Source organism: Nycticebus coucang, chromosome 4, assembly GCF_027406575.1.
Source record: "Nycticebus coucang isolate mNycCou1 chromosome 4, mNycCou1.pri, whole genome shotgun sequence".
NCBI classification, from domain to species: Eukaryota; Metazoa; Chordata; class Mammalia; order Primates; family Lorisidae; genus Nycticebus; species Nycticebus coucang.
In genome coordinates this window covers 40,361,348-40,383,301 of record NC_069783.1, presented here as the reverse complement: position 1 = coordinate 40,383,301, position 21,954 = coordinate 40,361,348, and positions in this window count along the sequence as shown.

Here is a 21,954-nt window from a genome sequence, read left to right as displayed (position 1 = left end):
GGGGAGTTGATCTACTCTGATTATTCATATTGCCAGAGTTTTTCTGTTGATTTCGCCTCATGATTGTTTTTCACCGTTGCCTCTGGCTGTCCTCAGAGTTGGGGAGGTGTCTCTCCAAGATTAGACCCCAGCAGGATCACTCTATTGTTGCTGGATCTTTGTAGGGAGTGACCCTGTGTAGTTCCTCTGGGGCTGCTCTAGCTACGGAGTTCTGGTTGTGGAAGCAGCTCCGGTTTGTGACACACCCGGATCCAGCAACAGGGTTGAGGGTGGTGCACACGGTTCTGGGAGTGCCAGGCACCCTGTGACTTTGACACAGAGAGCCCGAGGCTCCAGCAGTCTCTGGCCAGGAGAAGAGCTCTGCGCAGAGGCAGGGAGGGCTCCAAAGGGCATGCAGCTACCAGAGTCCCTGTCCAGATGAACGGGCTAGTGTGGAAGCTGGGAGGACACAGGAGAGAGGACGCAGGGTTGCGTGGCTCCTGCAGTTCCTGGTCAGGGAATGTGGAGGCCCGGTGGGTGCAGGTCAACGGTGGGAGGTTGCTGCACAGCTCTTATGGAGGTCTGGGCGGCGCCAAGCCCGGGAGTTTGAGGTTGCTATGAGCTGTGACGTCATGGCACTCTACCCAGGGCAATAGCCCAAAGCTCCAGTGTGCCAAAACTGTCTCACTCTGCCCCTAGGGATTAAGGCTGTAAGGCAGCTCAGTCCCTGCCTTTAGGCTGCTCAGTCAGTAGGTTACTTTGACCCGCCCATCCTTGCTCTGAGACCCTGAGGGCAGAGCTTGCTGGGGCAGTTCTTTCACAATGGCTCCCTGCACCCAGCTCAGTGGCTCAGTCTGGGGCCCCAGACAATGCCTAAAGTTCTCCACGCTCCTGCTCAAGCTCTCCCCAAGGCAGTTCAACTGAGTGCCAAGTCCAAGAACACCAAAACAGTTCACAGGTAAGGCCTTTCCGGTTTGCAGTCTCACTGCTGCTTGTACTTACGGTTGCCGGTGTGATTAGGTCGATCGAACACACGCAACCACTTGCTAGTTTTCCACTGTTTTTGTCCTCCTCTTGGGGTCCAGAAGTCCCTTGCTGGCTCCCTGTATCCTCAAAGGGATGATTATAGGCAGATCCCACCGGCCAGAGATGCCTGGAGTCTTGTCTCCCCAGACTCGCTGTTCTCAGTGGCAGGGAAGCTGTTACTCGGCCGCCATCTTTAATCTCTCCCAATAATCCCCATTTTAGAGTTACATTGGTCGGTATCCCCAGGATTCCCCAGTCCAAGTCTGTGGTCTTGTTCTCTGACATCTCCCTCCACTTGAGAAAAATAAAACCACTTGAGAGATTAAGACCACATTAGTTTGCTAAACAGATCAGTGCCCACCTGCACCTAGGCCACCTCACGTCTCTTCCCTCGTTTGTGTGGCTGACCACTCCCTTGCTCCTAGACTTTTCAGCCAGCACCTCTCCCATGGCAACCCCAGTCTGGCTGGGGGCCTATTCTCAGGGTGCTCAGAACCCCCCAAGTGGCCTTTTCTCTGGTGCCTTGTGGTTGTGTTCTTGTCTGTTTTGCTCTGGACTCTGAGCCCTTAAAGGAAGAAGTGTCTTTCATCTCCTTGGCTTCTTCCTTTCAAAACTTTTTCTTCTTTTAGAGGCAGGGTCTTACTCTGTTGCTCAGGCTAGAGTGCGGTAGTGTGATCATAACTTGCTGCAACTCTTGGGATCAAGCGATCCTCTTGCCTCAGCCTCCTGAGTAGCTGGGACTACAGGTCTGTGCCTACATGCCTGGATCTTAGAAGATTTTGATAAAACTTTATGGATTGAAAGGCCAATGACTCCACCTTGATATTGTATGAAAATTAATTTACTTTTATTTTTATTTTTGTAGAATGGTAGCATGGTTATTATTTTATCCTCAATCCCAAATGCTAGTACTGGGCTCATTTTAGTTACTTCATTAAAATTTCTCATTTATTCATTTTCCCATTGTAAAAATAATACAGAACCTAGAAAGTAAAAAAAAAAGCTACAAGAACCAGAAAAAACTTCTTAAAATAACACCAATAGACCCAGCATGTGCAATTACTATTTATATTTTAATATGTTTTCTGTTTCCAAGAGTAGATGTACTTTTTTTTTTGTCTCACCAAAGTTTTTTTTTTAATTAATTAATTAATTTATTAAATCATACCTGTATACATTAATACAATCAGGGGGCACCATACATGGTTTTATAGACCGTTTGACACATTTTCATCACACTGGTTAACATAGCCTTCCTGGCATTTTCTTAGTTATTGTATTAAGACATTTACATTCTACATTTACTAAGTTTCACATATACCCTTATAAGATGCACCACAGGTGTAATCCCACCAATCATCCTCCCTCCACCCACCTCCCCCTCCCCTCCCTTTTCCTCTTCCCCCTATTCTTGGGTTATAACTGGGTTGCAGCTTTCATGTGAAAGCCATAAATTAGTTTCATAGTAGAGCTGAGTACATTGGATACTTTTTCTTCCATTCTTGAGATACTTTACTAAGAAGAATATGTTCCAGCTCCATCCATGTAAACATGAAAGACGTAAAGTCTCCATCTTTCTTTAAGGCTGCATGATATTCTATGGTGTACATATGCCACAATTTATTAATCCATTCGTGGATCAATGGGCACTTGGGCTTTTTCCACGACTTAGCAATTATGAATTGAGCTGCAATAAACATTCTGGTACACATATCTTTGTTATGATGTGATTTTTGGTCTTCTGGGTGTATGCCTAATAGAGGAATTATAGGATTGAATGGCAGATCTATTTTTAGATCTCTGTGTTCTCCAAACATCTTTCACAAAGGAATGTATTAATTTGCGTTCCCACCAGCAGTATAGAAGTGTTCCCTTTTCTCCACATTCATGCCAACTTCTCTGGTCTTGGGATTTTGTGATATAGGCTAATCTTACTGGAGTTAGATGATATCTCAAAGTAGTTTTGATTTGCATTTCTCTGATGATTAAAGATGATGAGCATTTTTTCATATGTCTGTAGGCCATGTGCCTGTCTTCTTCAGAGAAGTTTCTCTTCAAGTCTCTTGCCCAGCCTGTGATGGGATCACTTGTTCTCTTCTTGCTTATACGTTTGAGTTCTCTGTGGATTCTGGTTATTAAACCTTTGTCGGAGACATAACCTGCAAATATCTTCTCCTATTCTGAGGGCTGTTTGCTTGCTTTACTTACTGTGTTCTTGGCTGTGCAGAAGCTTTTTAGTTTGACCAGGTCCCAGAAGTGTGTTTTTGAAGCTGCTTCAATTGCCCTGGGGGTCCTCCTCATAAAATACTTCCCCAGACCGATTTCTTCAAGGGTTTTCCCTGCACTCTCTTCTAGTATTTTTATAGTTTCATGTCTTAAGTTTAAATCTTTAATCAAGTGAGAGTCTATCTTAGTTAATGGTGAAAGGTGTGGGTCCAGTTTCAGTCTTCTGCAGGTTGCTAGCCAGTTCACCCAGCACCATTTGTTAAATAGGGAATCTTTTCCCCACTGAATGTTTTTAATTGGCTTGTCAAAGATCAAATAATGGTAAGTAGCTGGGTTCATCTCTTGGTTATCTATTCTGTTCCAGACATCTACTTCTCTGTTTTTGTGCCAGTACCATGCTGTTTTGATCACTATCGATTTGTAGTATAGTCAGAGGTCTGGTAGCGTGATTCCTCCTGCTTTGTTTTTATTTCTGAGTAATGTTTTGGGTATTTGAGTTTTTTTCTGATTCCATATAAAACAAAGTATTGTTTTTTCAAGATCTTTAAAGTATGACAGTGGAGCTTTAATAGGAATTGCATTAAAATTGTATACTGCTTTGGGTAGTATGGACATTTTAACAATGTTGATTCTCCCCACCCATGAGCATGGTATGTTTTTCCATTTGTTAACATTTTCAGCTATTTCTTTTCTTAGAGTTTCATAGTTCTCTTTATAGAAAACTTTCACGTCCTTTGTTAGATAAACTCCCAAATATTTCATCTTCTTTGGCACTACTGTGAATGGAATAGAGTCCTTAACTATTTTTTCTGCTTGACTATTGTTGGAGTATATAAAGGCTACCAATTTATGAATGTTGATTTTGTAACCTGAGATGCTGCTGTATTCCTTGATCACTTCTACGAGTTTTGTAGTAGAACCCCTGGTGTTTTCCAGATATACAATCATATCATCTGCGGAGAGCGAAAGCTGGATCTCTTCTGAACTATATGGATACCCTTGATTGCCTTTTCTTCCCTAATTGCGATGGCTAAAACTTCCATAACAATGTAAAAGAGCAGTGGATACAATGGGCAGCCTTGTCTGGTTCCTGATCTGAGTGGAAATGATTTCAATTTAACTCCATTCAATATGATATTGGCTGTGAGTTTGCTGTAGATGGCCTCTATCAGTTTAAGAAATGTCCCTTCTATACCAATTTTCATAAGTATTCTGATCATGAAGGGATGCTGGATATTATCAAAAGCTTTTTCTGTATCAATTGAGAGAATCATATGGTCTTTTTTTTTAAATTTGTTTATGTGCTGAATTATACTTATAGATTTACGGATATTGAACCAGCCTTGAGACCCTGGGATAAAACTGACTTGGTCATGATGTATAATTTGTTTGATGTGATGCTGGATTCTGTTTGTTAGGATCTTGTTGTATATTTTTGCATCTGTATTCATTAATGAGATTGGTCTATAATTTTCTTTTCTTGTTGGGGCTTTTCCTGGTTTGGGGATCAGGGTGATGTTTGCTTCATAGAACGTGTTGGGTAGTCTCCTTCTTTTTCTACGTTTTGGAACAGGTTGAGTAATATAGGTACTAATTCCTCTTTAAAGGTTTGGTAGAACTCTGACATGAAGCCATCTGGTCCCGGGCTTTTCTTTTTAGGGAGACTATGTATGGTTCATGCTATTTCAGAACTTGATATGGGCCTGTTCAACATTTCCACTCAATTCTGGCTAAGTCTTGGAAGGTGACGTGTTTCCAAGTATTGGTCAATTTCCTTCAGATTTTCATATTTCTGAGAATAAAGTTTCTTATAATATTCATTAAGGATTTTTTTAATTTCTGAGGAGTCTGTTGTTATTTCGTCTTTTTTGTTTCTGATTGATGAGATTAGAGATTTTACTCTTTTTTTCCTGGTTAGGTTAGCCAAAGGTTTATCTATTTTATTGACCTTTTCAAAAACCCAACTTTTTGATTTATTGATCTGTTGTATAATTCTTTTGTTTTCAATTTCATTTAATTCTGCTCTAATTTAGGTTATTTCTTTTCTTCTACTGGGTTTAGGGTTGGAATGTTCTTCCTTTTCCAGTTGCTTGAGTTGTCCCATTAAGCTGTTAACTTCCTCTCTTTCCATTCTCTTGAGGAAGGCTTGCAGTGCTATAAATTTCCCTCTTAGGACTGCCTTTGAGGTATCCCAGAGGTTCTGAGAATTTGTGTCTTCATTGTCGTTTTGTTCCAAAAATTTGGCGATTTCCTTCTTAATCTCATCTCTGACCCAGCTATCATTCAGCATAAGGTTATTTAACTTCCATGTTTTTGTATGAGTATGCAGATTCCTGTTGTTACTGAGCTCAAGTTTTATTCCATGGTGGTCTGAGAAGATGTAAGGAATAATTTCTATTTCTTTCAATTTACTGAGGTTAGACTTGTGACCTAAGATGTGATCGGAGTATGTTCCGTGGGCTTCTGAGAAGTATGTGTATTCAGTTTTGTTGGGATGAAATGTTCTGTAGATGTCTGCTAAATCCAAATGTTGGATGGTTAGGTTTAAATCTAAAATTTCTTTGCTCAGCTTCTTATTGGAGGATCGATCCAACACTGCCAAAGGAGGGTTGAAATGTCCAATTATTATGGTGCTAGAGGAAATCAAGTTGCTTATGTCTGTTAGAGTTTCTCTTATAAATTGAGGTGCATTCTGGTTGGGTGCATAGATATTAATAATTGAAATCTCATCATATTGAGTATTACCCTTAACAAATATGAAGTGACCATTCTTATCATTCCTTACTTTTGTTGGTTTAAAGCCTATTGTATCTGCAAATAGAATTGCAACACCTGCTTTTTCCTGATTACCATTTGCCTGAAATATGGATGACCGTCCTTACATCCTTAGTCTATATTTGTCTTTTAAGGTAAGATGTGACTTTTGTATGCAGCAAATATCTGGCCTGAGTTTTTGTATCCAGTCAGCCAACCTGTGCCTCTTTAGAGGACAGTTTAAGCCATTCACATTAATGGGGAATATTGATAAGTCTGGTGAAGTTTTGGGTATCGAGTTTTTCAAAAGTCCAGTGGGCATTTTTGCCAGTGTGGAAATTGGAGTTTGATCCGAAGTTTCTGAGTGAGTTTACTTTTGTGGTATACGACTGGGTTGGTCATTATGGAGGATAGGTCTGAGAATATCCTGAAGAGCTGGTTTGTTTATGGCAAATTTCTTCAACATGTGAATGTCATTAAAGTATTTAATTTCTCCATCATAAATGAAACTCAGTTTAGCTGGATACAGGATCCAGGGTTGAAAGTTATTTTGTTTTAGGAGATTAAAAGTTAATTAAAAGTTACTGACCACCCTCTTCTGGCTTGAAAAGTTTCAGCAGAGAGATCTGCAGTTATTGTAATATTCTTCCCTTTGTAGGTCATGGATTTCTTATATCTGGCTGCTTTCAGAATTTTCTCCTTTATATTAACTTTAGTGAAATTAATTATGATATGCCTGGGGGATGTCTTACTGGGATTGAGTCATGCTGGGGTTCTGATACTGTCTGCTATCTGAATTTCAGAATCTCTTGGCATGTCTGGAAAATTCTTTTTCCTAATTTCATGGAGAAGGGCCTCTGTGCCTAGCGAGGCCACTTCATCAGTTTCAGGGATTCCAATGAGGCAGATATTAGCCTTCTTTGAATTATCCCAGAGCTGTCTGAGAGAATGATCTGTTTTTCTTCTCCGTTTCTCTTCCTCTTTGAGAGTTTGGGAGCGTTCAAAGGCTTTGTCTTCAATGTCAGAAATCCTTTCTTCTGCTTGCTCCATTCTGTTACAACTGAGGGATTATACTGTATGTTTCAGATCTTTGAGGGCTGCAAATTCTTTCTTCAGTGCGTCAAAATCTTTGGTGGTTTTGTCTTTAATTTCGTGAAATTCTTGAGACAACTTTTGAATTTCTCCTCAAATTTCTAATTCCTACGTTTGAATTGCTGCTCGAATTTCTAATTCCAAATTTTCCTCCATTCTATTAATCTTGTTTGCAATCCAAATTCTGAATTTGATTTCTGACATCTTGGCCAGCTGTTTATGAATGGGATCTTCAGTTACATCTGCCATATCTTTCTTTGGGGGTGGGGTTGATGTATTCTGGTTATTCATGTTACCAGAGTTTTTCTGCTGATTCTGCCCCATGATTGTTTTACACCATTTGATTTTTCCCCTGGAGCTTGTCGAGGACCCGTACAGTGATATGGCCTGAGAAACTGGGGCCCTGTTTGGTGTGGTGGGGCTAAGTGGTTCTGTCTTATTTTCAGCTGGTGTCTGTTCGACCCTAGTGAAACTGTTACTCTGGGTTGAAGTCTCAGCTGTGGAGAAATACCAGCAATTAAGTCACCCCACCCCCCGCAGGCAACAATTGGAAAAGTAAACTCAAACCTTCCTATAAGCACACACCTAGGGCACCACCTGAATAGTCCTTGGGTGATTGGCTCAGTTCAAAAGGTCCAAGTCAATTGTCTCAGTCAGCACCTATCTCAGGTGGGAGAGTTTAAAAGGTCTCTGGCAACTGGATCACAGGGGTCAGGTGACTACTCTGATATGGCTTACTCCAGTGCTGTGTGGAGTCAGCAGGAGCCACCCAGGAAATCGATAAGTCTGGGAAGGTTGATGCCTCCTTCCCCACCTTGCACCTCTGTCACACCCAGTCACTGATAGCCCCACAGTTGGCTGACCCAGTTGCCTGTAGTGAACAGATACTCCAGGGCTTTGCACCTTCCTAAATCACAAGGAAATCTATTTCTGCTGAGCCAGGCCGCTGTGCTCTGCCTCTATCTAGCAGGGAGAGGTGAGGCCTGACAACCTTGGGCGCTTGATGGAGGCTAGGGGGTGTTCACTCAGTTCCAGCCCCGCCCCTGATTGATGTCACTGACAGAACAGAACAACTTTGCGGGAATTTGTTTCTGTCCCTACTAAATTCCCCTGCAGAAGAGAAGCTATTTTGAGTTTCCAGAGTCTGTGCCTCAGGCCCTGTCTTTCCTCCTGCAGATTTGTATTCAGTTACCTGTCAGTTCTAGCCTCCTGTCTTCCTTTGTCTATAGGCTGACGATCCCCTGAGGGTCGGGTGCATCTTAGGCTCAGTAAAGCGGTCCTCTGGGTCAGCCCTGCCCTGGGAACTTCCCGATTCTGTGAGTGCGTTTGTAGTTCCTGCACTCCAACCAGGTCGGTACCACCTCAGGCAAACCCTTTACTCACGGAGCCTGCGTTTCTGTCTCAGATCTGTTCCATGGTGGTTGCCACCTGAGTAGATGCCCAGCCTCCTCTGGTTACCCAGGGAGACAGGGGGTGTGGCTTCAGAATATCTGGGAGTGAGCCCTATTGTTGCTAAAAGATGGCCGTTGCTCTGCACCTCAGGGCACTGCTGCTCCAGTGTGGTTCCCCCTCAGCCGACCGTCCTTTCCTCGCTCCCGTGCCACAGAGTCAGCACTGACCAGCTGCAGTTTAGGCACTGTCCACACCCCTTGAGAAATCACCCAAGAATCTGGACTCCTTGGGGATAGGCCTTCAGACCTCAGAGTGAGAGTGGAGGGGAGTGCTGGGAGCTCAGAGTTGCAGGTAGAAAATATATACAGTTTTATGCCTGGCAGGAGAATGCCATGGCACCCTAGTAGGGGAGGTGGGTCCAGTTTTTAGAGGGTCTCTCCCGTGGAGTGTAGTGGGAGGACCTTTGAACTCTGCTCGTTTGTTTGTGGGGCACTCTGAGCCATTCTAATGGGGGAGGGGACTCCCGTCCACTTGGTGATGGAGTTTGTACCATTTGTTTGTATCCTTGGGGTCACAGCTCGCCTCAGCATGGTTGATGTGCCTTCTTCAACCTTATCGCTTGGTGCAGCTCAAATCCCCCAGGTTACTTGCTAAATTTCTGTCCTTTAACTCTCCTTCTGGATGGAAAGCTGGCTTCCCTCTGTGGAAAGCTGGCTTCAGTCAGCCATCTTGTCTCCGTCCCTAGATATGCTTTTTGTAGTTACAATTATTAGGTTTTTTTTTTTGTTTGTTTGTTCTGAGACAGAGACTCACTAGGTCATCCTTGGTAGAGTGCCGTGGTGTCACAGCTCACAGCAACCTCAAACTGTTGGGCTGAGGCAGAAGAATCACTTAAGCCCAAGAGTTTGAGGTTGCTGTGAGCTGTGATGCTACAGCACTCTACTGAAGGCAACATAGTGAGGCAACATTTTTTTTTTCTGTGTCTCAAGAAAAAAAAAAAAGAGAGAGAGAGAGAGACTTGTGTAGAAAAGCCTCAGAGTCAAGGGACTCTTCTGAATTAACTTACAGATAATTTGCTCTTTCTGATTTGAAAATCTTGCCTAAAATATGGCAGCAGAATTGGCATACTTGTCTTCTTAGGACCATGGGCATCACTCCTTTGCTCCAAGTATAGCCTCAAGAGTGGGTCCACACCTTCCTCCTTCTAAGTGTAATTAAAGTGTGCTCTCTCAGGACGTTTTTCCTTATCACAACTCTTCCTGTGCTCATGTTTTCCTGGAGTTATTCATAAAGGTCACTTTCCTTCTAGAAACTGAGCACACTGGAAAACATTCTGATTGGCTATGGATTTTGAAATTTCAGGGAAAGACGTGGTTCTTGCTGGAGACCCACTCAGAGATGATTACCGTGAAGCCAAGCAGAGCTCCTCGCATGGACCTGTGGGCAGGAATCTTGGTATTTCATCCTCAAGGAAATATGTTTTGAAGAAGTCAAATATTTGAAGTCACATATTTTAAGCACTATTCCTAAGATATCTGTCTTTTACCACTTTGGTTTCTTTGCCTTTATATTTCTACTTGAATTGAGTGACGTTGGAGGGGACAAGATTTGTTAGGTCTCATTGAGGGGGCCGCTGAGTTAGGGATGTGACTAGTCTGGGTTTAGTGAGATGTATATATGTAAGTGGCTTGTAGTCACTTTAGTGTGTGAAGTCATTCCTGGCCATCTGCACTGGGAAGGGCTTCTGGAGCCTTCTCTGCACTACCTGGCGTGGCAGGATGCAGGCTAGAGGGTACTGCACTTCTTGGGTGTGTCTTATTACAAATGCATTTATCTAATATTTGCAGAGGGGAAACAAAGTTTCGGATGTATGGAACTGCTATTAGTTTCTTCCCTAGGGATACTGTAACAAATTATCCCAACCTGGGTGGCTGAAAACCGCAGAAACATATTCTCTTATGGTTCTGGAGTCCAGAGTCTAAAATCAAGCCATCCAAAGGGTTGCACGGTCATCAAAGGCTCTGGGGAAAAGTCCTTCCTTTCCTCATACAGCCTCTGGTGCCTTGGGGCGTTGCTTGGCTTGTGGCTGAACAGCCTCAGCCTCTGCCGCTGTCTTCACGTGGCCTTCTCCTCTGTGTCTTCTCTTCTGTTTCTTATAAGGAACATTGGATTTACGGCTCACCCAGATAATCCAGGACAATCTCAAGATCCTTAACTTAATTATATCTGCAAATACTCTTTTCCTAAATGAGGTCAAATTCATAGGCTCAGGGAGTTAGAACATAGACCTATCATTTCAGGGCCACTAGTCAACTCACTTTAGAATCATAAGCTAGTCCAAGAAGTTGTTTTCTCATTCATCAGAAATGTAAAGCTATAAGTGATTGTTCTTATCAATGCCAAGTCAAAATGAAAATTCTCTGCTGGCAGGAATATATTCAATTATAAATGTACCACACATTTTTCTTTCTTTGATGTAAAATGTGGTTTAATCAACATTCCTGTGTTTGTAGGGTACAAATTTACAACAATCCTATACACAAATAGAGAGCTTATCTATAAAATCATGTGTTTGTAATTCCCCACTCATCCTGCACCACACAAGCGAATATTAAATTTCTTGCTCATTTGACAAAATACTGGCATCAATGAGATAATAAAAAACTCATCATAAAACACTACAATGGGAACAGTAACAGACGAGTTAATGAATATTGTCAATTAAATAATTTTTAGATGAGTCACTGTGAGAGAAAACATGATGTGCCTTAAAAGATAAGATGTCCCCAAAGTTGCCATACATAGGAGAAAAATTGCAAAACAACAGATATCTTGGAACTTGTTTACCATGAATGGGAGAAAAGATTTCATGTGTGTGTATAAAAGGGTGGTCAGGGACGGGTGTGATGGCTCATCCCTATAATTTTAGTGTTCTGGAAGGCTGAGGTGGGTGGATTGTTTGAGTTCAGGCAGTCGAGACCAGCCTGAGCAAGAGGGAGCAGCTACTCAGGAGGTTGAGGCAAGAGGATGGCTTGAGTCCAAGAGTTTGAGATTGCTGCGAGCTGTGATGCCAGGGTACTCTATCAAGGGCAACAAACTGAGATTCTGTCTCAAAAAAAAAAAAAAAAGGTGGCCAACACGTAGAGAATCTAGTAAAATCTCCATAGTTGACCACCTCCCTATATTGATCACCTCCTCAAGTTGACCTAATTTTCATAGACCAGATACGTCCCATGTGTACTTATCAGTACAATAGGCCTACTCTTCAAGTTGCCCGCCTCCATATGTTGACCTGTTTGTTACAGTCCCTTGGGTGGTCAACTTACAGAGATTCTACCTTCTTTTCTAAATACTTTATAAAATTTTGTAATGAATATTGTGCAAAACATTTCCCATTTCCTCCCTATGTATGATGACTTTGGGGACACCATGTACTTGAGCTCATACATGAAAGAATTTTGATAATGGTTTTCCTAAATATGACACGAATTCTAAAAATGTGCATGACATTACTGATACCAAGCTGTGATGCTGAAAGAAAACTTCCTGAACCATTGATAATAAAAAACAAAATTATGCGAGAGGAAAGACTGAGTTCTATACTCTCTATAGAAAATGATAACACAAAGCATTGGACGTAAGAGGAATCAATAAAAGAATAACAGAGGAAATACACTTTACCCTGAGAGTATTGAAGATGTGTGTCAGGCAGCTAATTAAGGAACAGACATTATTTTTCTGGGTTTTGTGATGTTTGTGGTATTTAATAGTTTAACATTTAAAAATTTTTGTTGTGAATGATTTCCTTACTCCAAATAAATATATACTTTCATATCCAATTTGGTGTTCATAAATTTGCCTTCGTTTTCTTTTGTAGAGACAGAGTCTCACTTTATGGCCCTCTGTAGAGTGCCATGGCATCACACAGCTCACAGCAACCTCCAACTCCTGGGCTTAAGCGATTCTCTTGCCTCAGCCTCCCAAGTAGCTGGGACTACAGGCACCCACCAATGCCCGGCTATTTTTTTTTTGGTTGCAGTTCAGCCAGGGCCGGGTTTGAACCCGCCACCCTCAGTATATGGGGCCGGCGCCTTACTGACTGAGCCACAGGCGCTGCCCTTGCCTTTGTTTTCTTAAAGAACTCACCCCCAACATACAAATTATACAAACATCCAACCTAACTCATAAAAAAACCCTGGATCACGTCTGGGTTTGAGCCTCTCCTTGTTTTTTAAAATTCTATTCCACTGCCTCTTTGAGAGCCTGGCACCATCAACTGGCCTTTTTTTTCTTATATCCTCCATCATACCTTTTGACCTGGTTCCTTTGCCCACATACGTGTTCAGGTTGCTCCCAACCCAAGGACATTTCTGTCTTTGCAGTTACTCCGTCAGTAGCTGTTCTGTTTCCTTCCTTTTGCTGCCAAGGAAAGACAGTTGATGCCTCTGTTCTCTCTCCCTACCCAACCCGTCATAGTAAAACAGCTCTTTGCAGGATCACTAACATGTCTTTATTAATTGAAGCATCTGGAACAGCTTTATCAGGTTCGGTGGCTTGGCTGGCATGCAGTGGTTCCCTCCAGTCCTCACGGGTGGTCCTGGAGCACCCTTAAAACTCTCACTCTCCGTTGCATTACAAGTCCTATTTGTTCAGGCCTTTGCAGTATTTTCCCCAAACATTGGAGGCTGGTGCAAGGCCTGGCACATAGTAGGGGAGGGAAAGGGAATAAATAAGAACCACATGCCTACTATGTCCCAATCCCTGTGCTCGGCATTTCCATACGTTTCATTTATTTTCATGTACCTTCACTTCATCCTTACAGCAACCTGGATTATAGTTCATATTAACCTCCCCTCTTTTTTTTTTTTTTTAACTAATTAGAAAGTAGAAGATCCAACCAATTGGGAAATAGACGTTTAAGTAACTTGCTTAAGGTTTCACTATTAAAATGTAACAGAGCTTTGTTTGGACCCAAGGCTTATCTGTTTCTCTTTAAAGTCTGTACTTTGTGTACTAAGCTTTTCCGTCTCTGGGTTACTCAGGGAGCAGACACATAGCAATGATTTCTCAAATAGAAAAGGGCCGTCAGTGTTTCCTATACTAGGCTGTTCACTAGAAACAATTTAATTTTTAAATTTTATCCCATATAAGCATTATAGGGTACAAATCTTAAATGTACAACTGGGTGGATTTTTGCACTCTGTGACTACCGTCCATATTGAAATATAGAACATTTCCATTATGCAAAACACTTTCATGTGCTTCCAGTTTACGTCAACCCCAGCAAAAGTAATTGCTATTCTGAGTTATCTCACAATAAATTAGTTTTGCCTGTTCTAAAAGTTCATCTCTATATATAGTCTTTTGTGTTTGGCTCCTTTCTTTCAACATTTTGTCTGTCACATTCATCCATTCTACTTTACGTATCTGCAGCTTATTCTTTTTTTATTATCATATAGTATTAATATTCCACAGTATAAATCTAACACTGTGTATTTATCCATACTGTCATTGATGGGTATTTGGGTTGTTTCCAGGTTTTGACTATTACCAATAAAAATGCTATGAACACGCATGTACACATTTTTTGGTGGATGCATGCTGTATTAATCAGGGTTCTCCAGAGATATGGGATCAAAAGAACATTGATGTTTCCATTTGAGTCCAAAGGTAAGAAAAAACTCATGTCCTAGCTTCAGGCACTCAGGCAGCCAGTGGTGCCTTTTACTTAGCCTTTCTGTTCTGTTCAGGTTTTCGAATGACAAGATGAGGCCCACTCACGTTGGGGAGGGCAATCTTCTTTACTCAGACTACTGATTACATGTCAGTCTCATCCAGAAATACCCTCATGGGCATACTCAGAATGATGTTTGGCCAAATGTCTGGGTACCTCATAGCCCAGTGAAGTTGACCCATGAGATTAACCATCACTTATGCACTCAATTTCTGTGGCCCAAACAGGGTCATAGGGTCAGTATACATTTAGCTTTAGTTGATATCACCAGTTTCCCAAGGTGATTGTACTAAGCCAGATTCCCATTAGCAAAGTGTTAGAGTCCCACTTGCTCCACGTCCTTGTCAACACTTGGCATGGTCAGTCTTTTTCCTTTTAGCCCTCATGGTAGGTGTGTAGAGATCTCAGTGATGTCCTGGAGTCAGCTTGTGAAAACTGATTGTGTCCATCTCTTTCTACTTCTTCATTCACTGATGCCACATTGGTAGCTTGAAATTGGCCATAGTGAGAGTTTTTATACCAAACATTCCAAATCAGACTTTTCCCCCTGGAGAGTCAATTGTTAAACATTTACCACTAAGGTTGGGTGTGGTGGCTCATGCCTGTAGTCCCAGCACTCTGGGAGGCTGAAGCGGATGGATTGCCTGAGCTTAGGAGTTAGAGACCAGCCTGAGCAAGAACAAGACCCTGTCTCTAAAAATAACTGGGAGTTGTGGCCGGGGCCTGTAGTCCCAGTTACTTGGGAGGCTGAGGCAAGAGGATCACTTGCACCCAAGAGTTTGAAGTTGCTGTGGCTATGATGCCACTGCACTGTACCCAGGGCAACAAAGTGAGACACTGTCTGAAAAAAAAAAATTACCACTGAGTGTATGACTGTTAGCGATATCTTACTATGGTTCTAATTTGCCTTTCCTTGATAAGCTATGAAATAAACATCCTGAAATAAATATAACCCCCTGATGAATTATGAAATAAACGTATTTTCATATATATATTGGATATACACCAATGTTAATTTATGAAGTATCTTTTTTTTTGATAGAGATAGAGTCTTACTTTACCACCCTCGGTAGAGTGCCATGACGTCACAGGACTCACAGCAACCTCCAGCTCTTGGGCTTACGTGAGTCTCCTGGCCTCAGCCTCCCAAGCAGCTTGGACTACAGGTGCCGGCCACAATGCTCGCCTATATTTTTGTTGCAGTTTGGCTGGGGCTGGGTTTGAACCCGCCACCCTCGGTATATGGGGCCGGCACCCTACCCACTGAGCCACAGGCGCCACCCTGTGAAGTATCTTTTATAAATATGTTTTTGGTCTACGTGAAAAAAACTAGGTTGTTGATTTTTTCCCCCTTTTTCTTGTTGATTTATTGGAGTTCTTTACACGTTCTAGTTACGAGTTTTTTGTGGAACATATCTAAGACAAGTCTCTTCCCCCAGTCTGTTGCTTGTTTTTTCACTTTCTTTTAATAAAGAGACTTTAAAATTTTTAAACAAAGTACAATTTATCAATTGTTGCTTTTATGGATATTCCTTTTATGTTTGTTTAAGAAATCTTTATCTGGGGTGGTGCCTGTGGCTCAGTTGGTAAGGCGCCGGCCCCATATACCGAGGGTGGCAGGTTCAAACCCAGCCCCGGCTGAACTGCAACCAAAAAATAGCCGGGTGTTGTGGCAGGCGCCTGTAGTCCCAGCTACTCGGGAGGCTGAGGCAAGAGAATCGCTTAAGTGATTAACTACCAGGAGTTGGAGGTTGCTGTGAGCTGTGTGATGCCACGGCACTCTACCGAGGGCCATAAAGTGAGACTCTGTCTCTATTAAAAAAAAAAAAGAAAAAGAAATCTTTATCTACCTCAATCACTTGAGTATTTTTAAAAGTACTGATACTGGGGTTTACTGAATCTGATTTTTGAGTGCGGGACCCAGGAATCTGTCTATTTTAAAAGCTCAGGCAAGTATAAATTGCTTTTAAGCACATTAAAAGTTTCTCAACCTTTTTTGTGATGAGCGAAATGCAAGTTATAACCACAATGAAATCCTGGTTTCTTATCTACCAAATTAATGTGGGCCCAAAAGTCACAGTACACATGTATTGGCCTAAGATGTGGAGAAACTGATACTCTCACACGTTGCTGGTGTCTGTAAATAAATACAACCTCTATAAAGAACAATTTAGCAATAACCATCAAAACAAAAAAACACATACTTGCATGCACCTGCCCTTTTATCTGCCTGGTAGTTCTACTTCTAGGACTATACGCTACTAGTGTGTATTAACATGGGTACTTACTGCATCATTTGTAATAGAAAAAGGTGGGAAATTACCTACATATCTGACAATGGCCATACAATGGCATATTAAGAAGTCAATAAAAAGGAGACAGCTCTGTATGTGCTAACATGGAATGACAAGTTATACATATATGGCTGAGTCTAAAATGAACATTATAAATAATATGTTTAATTACTTACCAAATGTGTAAAAATGGATAGAGTTTACACATATGCATATATATAATGTATCCATATACATGTTTTATGCATATTTGCTAGCATATTCAAAGAAATTTATTGAAGGAAACAAATTTGGGTGCTGTAGCTGTCAGAGGGTGTTGAGTTTGCTATATACCTTTCCTACACTATTGACCTTTAGACACCAGGTGCATTTATTACCTTTTTAAAAAGCTTCCCAGGTGGCTTAGAGGATCATCTCATATTTCACATGAGGAGGTTGAGTCCGGAATGTTTGGACCCCAGCATGGATTGCTCAGGGCTTCTCATTTGCCCTTGTGGCCTTTGCCCTTCCAGAGAGTTGGGCATCGTCGATTCCCCTGTTCCCTGCCCCATCTTGGCCCCTGGCTGTCAGGACCAGTTTGTGAGGCAGACACCCTCTCTGAGGGTCCGGTGGAAGGGAGAAGCAGCTTCACAACACGTGCTGACCCCGCCCCTGCAGTCCTCTCTGAGAGTGATCTATGGCTTGTCAGAGCTGTGGGTTCTCACCACTTGCTGAATAGAAAGCTTCTTTGTTCTTAGGAGTGAAAATAACCCTAAGATAAATGTTGGGGCTGGAAGAACCCAGGGAACGTTTGGCTCTAGCTGCCCAGAGGCTCCTCCCTGGAGCAGAAGTTCCCGGGTTCAAGAAGACAGGAGTGGGTTTCCCAAGGGAAGATTCCGGCCATCAGTCTGCAGATGGTGAGCTGTGGGCCCTGGAAGGTGGCCATGGGCCCTGCTCAAAAGCAACTCAGCTCTTACCCCCTGCCTAAAACCTCCTTCCTTGGTTGGTAACCTTCTGTCAACCCGTGGAAATTTCCTATTCCCCACCGCTTACTCGTTAGGACACGACCAACCTCCCCATAGCCTTCTCTTTTCTGTCCTTACCTGGAGGTTACCCTCTGTCACCCTTAGAGACAGAGAGAACGGAGTTTTCTCTGTCCCTTTTGGCTTCCCATCTCACTTTTTCCTTGCCTTGAGGAGCCTGCATTTTATTTTTCTGGCTGTTGCTGAGAAAGGGCGGGACCCAGCTCTGCACCTGGCCTCTGCAAACTCCATAAAATTCAGGGTATGACTCTTCCATGGACCATAACCTTCCCCAATCTGGCCCAGGCAGGACTGAATTGGAGAGTGCTGGAGCTGCCAGGAGAGGAAAAGGACTGGGGTGAGGGTGGAGGAGGGTAGTTTCTGGCCGTTAGTAGTCTCAAAATAAAGCCACACCCAAGGTTTGAAGTTATTTATTTTCCATCCTCATTCCTAAGATTCTGGGGAAAGTACCTATTTGCCTAAGACCTTCTAAGAATCTCAGAGGGATAGAAACCCATGATGAACAAGAGTGAGAATGGTGTCAGAGTCCTTCAGAAAAGTCGGGGGCTGTGGTTCCCTGTACTCAAACTCCAACCCTGGCTCAGAAAAGAGAAACTTGGAGGCTTCAGAAATCAGAGACACAGAAAGGACTTCAGAGAAATCCTCTCAGGCCACAGCCCACTCCCTCCCTTGTGACAGGCATAGCTTTTCTGTGTGAGATCTGGTGGCTCATAAAAGGGGGTGCAAGGGCCGGGTGAGGTGGTTCACACCTGTAATCCTAGCACTCTAGGAGGCCGAAGCGGGTGGTTTCTTGAGCTCACAAGTTTGAGACCAGCCTGAGCAAAAGCAAGACCCCTTCTCTATTACAAATAGAAAAACTGAGGCAGGAGGATCACTTGAACCCAAGTGTTAGAGATTGCTGTGAGCAATGATGCCACAGCACTCTACTTAGGGCAATAACTTGAGACTCTGTCTCAAAAAAAAGGAGAGGGTTCAAGGAGAGGAGAAGATGGGGGTAAGGGAGAGCCAACATGATACCGGAGCTTGTAAGGCCAGCAGGGCACCCTGATGAGGAAAGAGAGGCCTAGGCTGTATCTACAGCAGGGGGACAAAGTAGCCCTTCTCCTGGCACCTGCTGCTGCCTTTCTTGCTGGAACCCTATTGGGACCTGATGGAGAGGCAAGTTTGAAGAAGGGGCTTTGGAACTGACTGTTCCCTGAGGACAGATGGCCCAAGATGGCAAGAGGAGCCAGCTGGGGGCTTGGTGCTCAGCTCTACAGCCTTCCTACAGCCCATCAGGGCTCCCATACCATAGACTCCTGAAGGCAAAAGGGTGCTCTTTGATTTAAGGGTAAGAATATCTTTCTGTCCACAAGCCCCACCCCAGCACTTTATCAGCTTATCTTCATAAGTTGGGACTGGATGAGGTTTAGGGCGAATCATGCTTCCGGGTGTATGTAAAGGAATGGAAGAGAAAGAGAAGTAGGAGAATACCCACTTGTTAAGTCCTTATGTGCCAGACCCTGGTGTAGATGGTTAACTGCACATCTTATGTAAGTAGCTCTCTGGAGTAGGTATTATTGCTCCCGTTTTGCAGGTGCAGGAACAGACTCTTCATGAGGTTTGGTGATTTGCCCAAGGTCTCACAGCTACGCAGCAGTGAAGTGGAAATCGTGATCCCAGCTGGTCTGGCCACAGAGCCTGCATGTGCTGCCACCACAGCTGTGCTGCCCACTGTGTCCTGCGCAGCTGCTTCCTCAGAACATGAAGACTGGGATGTGTGCTGAGCTCCAGGCCTGAGGCAACCTCTGGGCAGCATGTCTGGAGAGCACACAGTTCTGCAGGTGGAGCCTTAGCAGGTCAGTCACAACACTCCTAGAGGCATGAGCCACACCCGCCGAAGGGACTCTTGAGGGTTAGACTGCCCCAACTGTGGCCTCCACAGCCTCCTCCTTCCTGCTCCTGAATCTGCAGGGATTTCCTAGGGCTCCTTGCTGATGCTCGGTGCCTCTCAGCCGTGTACCAGCCAAGGGCTGGCTTGGTGCTCAGTTGCTCAACAATCTATGAAATCAACACATTCCCATTTCTTCCTCTGGATTCAACCAGGGCTTCCAGCATGAGTTGTGATCACATCTGTGTGATTTGCCTGTGCTGGGCAGGGGACTGGCAGGAGGTTGTAAGCTGCAAGTTAAACTTTTCTAGACTAATAAACTGTTCTTCCCATTACAGCTTGACTCCCTTCGCTTTCCCCTCCCGGCCCCCCAAGACTGTTTTCCACCCCCGTCCAGTCTTCCTCTCTCTTTCACTGAGGCTGACATCACACTCACATTTTCCAAAAATTCCCCAAATTACCCACAGTCTTTTTAGCTCCTGCTGTCATCTGGAATTACACATCCCAGACACTGCCCTCGCTGTCATTCCCTCCAGCCCCCACCCCTGAGCATGGGGCCTCTCCAGCTCTGGCTCCTGGTGGGGCCCCTCCCCTCCCCAGCTTGGCATAGGCAGTAAAGCAACAAAGTGGGGTCTAACCCACTCAGGGGCTCTTTCCCTCACCAGGTCCAGGAGGGAGAAGGAATGGTAGAAGAAAGTTAACTATGGGCGGGGTGTGTGTGTGGCCCAGCAGTAGGCTTAGGGGCTGGGTTTTCAATCAACCACCCTGTACAGCGGGAAAAGCACAGGGTCTGGAGTCAGAAGACCTGTGTTCAGGTTCTGGTCCTGCCACCCATGAGTGGTGTGCTCTTGAACCCGCCACAGGCTCCAGAGGCTCAATGATCTTGTCTGAGTATTTTCCAAGAAAGGTCACGGTAGTATTTTCATTCTCACACGCTCTTCCAAAACTTTGCCACTTTCCGCTGAGAGGTGGAGTCTGCATCCCCTCCATCCCCTCTCCTTGATTCTGGGTAGCTTTTTGTGATTGCTTCAACAAATGGAATGCTCTAGAAGTGACATCATGTGACTTCCTAGGCTAGGTCACGAAAGGCATATGGCCTGTGCTGGTGTGCTCTCTCGCCCCCCACTAGCTGTTCCAGCTGCTACTGAATGGAGTAGAGAAAGTAGAGGCTTTCCTACTGAGCCCTGCCCACACTGCAGATTGTGAGCAAAACAAATGTTATTATCTTATGCTACTAAGACTTGGGGCAGTTTATTATGCAGCTGTAGATGTCCAGATGGTAGTAATGCTTGGCTTACAAAACCTGTGAGTGTTAAATGAGGGTATCTATGTGGCAATGCTTCATGCAGGTCTATAAAGCGCTGTATATCCATATAACACATTGTCATAGTCACTGCACTTCAGTGTCCCAAGATATCAATGTATGTGCTGATAAACGTGGCAAGAACTGGGCTGGATACTCTCCTTGTATTACTTCACTTAATCCTTACATTTTTTTCATGGACCATAACTTTTTCCCCTCTGTGATCCAACTCAGGCAGGATGGAATTGGTTGCTATAAAGATTAAATTAAGGTTAGTAATATTATTTTCACCAATCTGCAAATGAGGAAACCGAGACACAGCTAATTTAAATTCAGGTGGAATAAAAAAATAGCCAGGTGTTGTGGTGGGTGCCTGTAGTCCCAGCTACTTGGGAGGTTGAGGCAAGAGAATCACTTAAGCTCAAGAGTTTGAGGTTGCAGTGAGGTGTGAAGCCACAGCACTCTACCAAGGGTAATATAGTGAGAATTTATCTAAATAAATAAATAAATAAATAAATTCAGGTGGAATTTGAATTTGAATTCAGGTCTAGTTTACTGCCAAGTTTAGATTCCCCTTTCTCTGGAAGCCAGGGGTGTGACTGTTTCCTAAAGAAAATGGTGACTCAATGACATCTCAGGAAGTTCTGACCTGGGAAATCCTTCTGTTTGCTCTATTTAATTTGATTTTCATTTCAACAAGCATGTTTTGAATGCCTATAATTAGACAGGGTGTCAGGTAGGCCCTGGAATCATAAGACATAGCCCCTTCTTTGAGTAACATATAGTTTCTGGGGGAAAGGACATACTTTCCAGCTATATAACCTTGGGCAAGCTTCTCACCATCTCTAAATCTCAGTTTTGTCTTCTGTAAAATGGGGATAATTATAGTATCCACCTCACAAGGTTGTTGTAAGAATTATTTGATAATGCTCTACCTGAAGCATCAAGGTGCTCAATAAATATTAATTTTATAGCTATAGAAACAAAGGTTTGCAGCATAATGAGATATATGCTCAAAGAAAGGGGGACATAAAGTGTTACATAAAAAGAGAACAGTAAGTAATTCATCCTGGGAGTGGGGCTGGGAGTAGCAGTAAGGAAGTGACTTTTGTTCTGGGACATCAAAAGCAAGCAGAAGCAACAGATATTCTGAGAAAGGACAGAATCTAGTGTATCTGTGAAGCAGAGAGCAGAGCCTGGTGGCTGGAACAGGTTGGGAAGAGACTTTGTGCACCAGGTTGCAGTGTAGGATGGGTAGGATT